This window comes from Rhamphochromis longiceps, linkage group LG11 (genome assembly GCF_057381845.1).
Source record: "Rhamphochromis longiceps isolate RC_006_pf linkage group LG11, R_longiceps_female_GT1.1, whole genome shotgun sequence".
Taxonomy (NCBI): Eukaryota; Metazoa; Chordata; class Actinopteri; order Cichliformes; family Cichlidae; genus Rhamphochromis; species Rhamphochromis longiceps.
In genome coordinates this window covers 18,829,249-18,833,815 of record NC_140567.1, presented here as the reverse complement: position 1 = coordinate 18,833,815, position 4,567 = coordinate 18,829,249, and the positions used below count along the sequence as shown (strand labels likewise).

Genomic DNA, 4,567 nt, shown 5'->3' with positions numbered 1-4,567 from the left:
ATGAATGCAGCCCACATTTTTCCAGACCACAAGAGAATACTACTGATATTTTTTCTATAACGTTTGAATTAGAAATGTATTCCTTTGTTAAATGACAATTTATTGGAATTGATGAAAGAACTGATAAAGGATTGAAACTGATGAAAAATCGAGATAATACACCAGATAATAATTTCTAATTATCCAATAACATAACACGCACTAATAGTACTGACCAGCAGAGGGAGCTGTTTATATGCTAAACATTCCACAAATAACAGACCTCAGTCCTGTCAAGTAAAAATCAGCCCAGAATTGCAACTTCTAAACTTCACCTAAGCAGTAAATCAAGAGTTTATATACACGCGTAATTGTGACAGTTTTGTTCTTACTTCAAACTTATGTAATTTAATGATTCAGTGAAGCCAAATCATTCTGAATCATCAACATTTTGCAATCTGTTATTGTTATTATTATTAATATATTATTTCCCCGGAGACACTCAATGTGCCTCAAGTAAGAAGAGGTACAGTGAGATTTTTGCTTATCTTTCTATAAATATGAAAGGTTCTAACTCCATTGGTCACATATATATTGGTATACTTCTGCATCTCGAAACAATACAATATCCAGCATGGCTTTCAAAGTTGCTTAAAAATATACTGTATAACAGCAGTGGCAGCAGTAAAGTATTGACAGAACATTTGTCAATGTTAAGGTGACCTGTACTATTGTGCACCCTTCTCCCACTGGTCTGTGGGTGCTTTCCAATTATCCATTTTGCTGAGTAAGGTCCCTAACTTAGAGCTGGAAGTATCTGTGTGGCAGCCATTATAAGAGCTGTTCCAATTTTCCAAATACTAAGTAAAGAAGTAGCCAACAACTATTCATGCAAACAATTAAGATGAGAACCAAAGTTGAGCAGATCATATAAATGTTTATTGTAGCTGTATTTTCCATTCCACGCCATAACCTCCTGATATATTTATAGCTTTTATAAATTTAACAAATGCAGTTTGTTAAATTCACCACACTGCTGGAATAAAATCTGCTTCTTGTTGAATTGCTTCCCTTGATAACGAACGGAGAATGCTATATCAGCTAAAGATTATGATCAATTCAATTCAATTCAATTTTATTTATATAGCGCCAAATCACAACATAAGTCGCCTCAAGGCGCTCAGTGTTCATTAGTAAAGTCCTTTGTTGTACTGCAGTATTTAGGATTAATTTTTAAAATGAGTACAGGACAGCTAGGATAAGTGATAGTTGGAGTGAATTTTATTGCTGTCATTGAAATCTTTAAGGTCAAATCCTTAACAACAGGAGGAAAGGAATTACACAGGACCCCAGCAGTAAAATATTTTTTTTAAATCTATTAACTTTATATGATATTTATATTAATTTGATCTTTTTTTCTTATTTTTACATTATGCTCTAAAGTAGTGATGTGACGTTCTGTATCGAGGCTGTATGTCTGTGAAGGTTCTATCGAGGCTTCAAAGCTTGTGTCGAGTAATGGAGGAGGCGTTTCCGCGATGCGTATTTATGGGAGGAGCTGAAAATGATGACGTCCGAAGCCTCGCTGCCCGGCTGTACCACGTGACTGGTTCATGAAGTGGTTCGGACTTTGCCGCGAGCTATGACAGCGATATATAAACCCCTCAGACTCAGGAGAGAATGGAGCCAGCTAAGAAGAGGAGGATGTCCTCCCCTGTGTGGGAACATTTTGATCTTATTCCTCCCAACAAGGTATGTAAATTTCTACAGAAGATGTATTTTCATAATACTGATGGTGCAATACAATTTATGTTAAGCGGCTTTACTTTTGTACAGGGTGAAGTGTTTGCTATGTGCCAGGGAGCTGGGATATAACAACAACACCTCATCCATGCTTAGGCACTACAGAGCTTTGCATGAGAATAAGGGGAACACCGATTGTGGCGTAAGATCAGGTGAGCCATGAAATGCCATGATAATATAGCATGCAGTAATGTTACTAAATGATATAACAATATTATACAACTGTAATAAGTTACGTGTGTGATATTTATATTTGTGCTTTGTTTTTGTTGTCTTTCCTCAGGAGAACAATCTCAAATAGATGAAGACCTGGTTAGCATGGTGATTGAGGACTCCCAGCCATTTAGCATTGTGGAGGACAAAGGATTCAAAAGATTTGTTAAATCATTAAAGCCTACCTATGTTCACCCCACTAAAAAGGTCATAAAAGCAGTGAAAATTTAGTTTTTACAGAATAAAATGTGGGCAGGATTGCAGCTCAAAGCCTCAGTGTGTAGCTGTCCATACCTCAACGTTACAAAAGCACAACCACTGTCCACACCCCAACCACACCTCACCTCACAGTAAATGATCATTCCCATTTTAAGCATTTCCAAATGATCATTTTCCATACTGCCAGTATAAATATACACAGTATACTGCCATCACTACAATATACATGTTTTACACACTCCTTTTGTTGTTGACATTTACAGGCTGTGTGCAAAAGGCCACACTCTTCAAATTCATGCCAACTAATATTTTTACGTCCAGTGGATGTCCTACTAGAGCAAATGAAGCTTCAAGATGCTTTGCGCTGGGATGAACCAATTGGATGAAAAGCTACAGTGCTTCATGAAGCTTCATCTGCCCATCACTACCTGTAATGCATGACAGCACTAAGCTATAGTTAAAATGGTGGCATAGACTCTGTTTTGCATTGTTTGGTATTTTATATGGGTATATGTTATACTATATTTCTGTTCTTTCTGAGTTACCTGGCCTCCGCTCCAGTCCTTCCTGGTTTGGCTGAAACAGGAGGCTGAGGGTGGAGCTGGTTTAAATGCAGAAGCCAATCAAATGGACTGGACCATCTATTGTGATCATGTAGGGGGAATGGGGTTCTTCTTGAATGATGGTTAGCTGTTATCTCTCTAGTTTTCACCTTTGGTGTATATAATGGTTTATTCATTTGCTATATAACTGGAGCTGTTTCTCATTTGGGAGGTCAGTTTGTTGAGTTATGTTTTGTTAAGTAACTTTTGAGTAGTTTTGTCAAGTTAACTTCTTTTATGGGCCCTCTTGGTTCTTAAAAAAAAGGTTATTTTTTGTCATTTTGAATTTTTATAATCATCTTGTCCTTTTTGGTATTTAATAAAACCCATTTTTTTAAAGTTTACATTTGTACCTGTGTGTTCCTGGCTGCTTGGTTTATGGTACACGGAAAGAATCAAGATGAGACACAAAAAGCATAGAATGCATGAACAAGAGGGACCTGTAGTACCGGTTAGCAGACAAACCGGTGGAGAGCAAATGAAGCCGCTGGCCTTAAATACTGCTGGCTGGTAATCCCTGGATTGCCGTCAAATCAAATCAAATCAAATCAAATCAAATCAAATCAAATCAAATCAAATCACTTTTTATTGTCACATCACATGTGCAGGCACACTGGCACAGCACATGCGAGTGAAATTCTTGTGTGCGAGCCCCACAAGCAACAGAGATGTGCAAACACAACAACACAAACGAGCAAAATACAAGAATGGCCAACCTGAAACTAATAAATATATGTACAATATATAATAGTGTATGCATTTCTGGATGTGTATACTAAATATTTTCCTACGTGTGTGTGTGTGTGTGTGTGTGTGTGTGTGTGTGTGTGTGTGTGTGTGTGTGTGTGTGTGTGTGTGTGTGTGTGTGTGTATACACATTTTTTCAAATTAAATAGTAAAAAAATAAAATAAAATAATAATAATAATAATAAAATATATAAAATATACAGAGTTGAATATGTGCAAAACAAGTGGCATTTATATACAGTGTGGAGTGCATAATGTTGAAGTTCCAGTAGTGAAGCTGAGGTGTCTATGACGTGTTCAGCAGTCTGATGGCCTGATGGAAAAAGCTGTCTCTCAGTCTGCTGGTACGAGACCGGATGCTGCAGAACCTCCTTCCTGATGGAAGCAGTCTGAACAGTTTATGGCTGGGGTGACTGGAGTCCTTGATGATCCTCCCCGCTTTCCTCAGGCACCGCTTCCTGTAGATGTCTTGGAGGGAGGGAAGCTCACCTCCAATTATCCGTTCAGAGCACCGCACTACTCGCTGGAGAGCTTTGCAGTTGTAGGCGGTGCTGTTGCCATACCAGGTGGTGATGCATCCAGTGAGGATGCTCTCAATGGCACAGCTGGTAGTCAGTTGAGCCTACCAGCTGTGTTGATGAGAGCCTTGCCCAAAAGGTGGGACTGTGAGTGAAAACAAGGGAAAAAGCAGCCACTTACCCAGCCTATGACAACTGAAGCCTTTCATTGAACTACCAAATAAACAAAATGGTACTCTCTCTCATGGCAGCACTGCTATAATTTTGTTCATATTTAATAAAATAAACATGTAGACATAAGTGGATACATTGGTTTTGACTGCTAGTGAAAATTGTTTTCTTTACAAATAACTCTCTCACTGAACTAACACAGCCAGTCTCTCAACATGCTTGCACTCTCTGCTCATATTGCCTTCATATTAAATACATTTTTGCTTTTTAAAGAATTTATTTTAAGATAACAAACACTCCCTGGATACTCAGCTC

General features: G+C 38.1%; 1 long non-coding RNA gene across 1 annotated transcript; it reads left to right on the top strand.

Moving 5' to 3' along the window:
* Positions 1-1,593: 1,593 nt before the first annotated feature.
* LOC146658860 (uncharacterized) lies at positions 1,594-3,101 on the top strand. Its single transcript, XR_014913660.1, has 3 exons — positions 1,594-1,731; positions 1,816-1,934; positions 2,066-3,101. It is a non-coding gene; the product is annotated as an uncharacterized LOC146658860 (long non-coding RNA).
* The last annotated feature ends 1,466 nt before the right edge of the window (positions 3,102-4,567 follow it).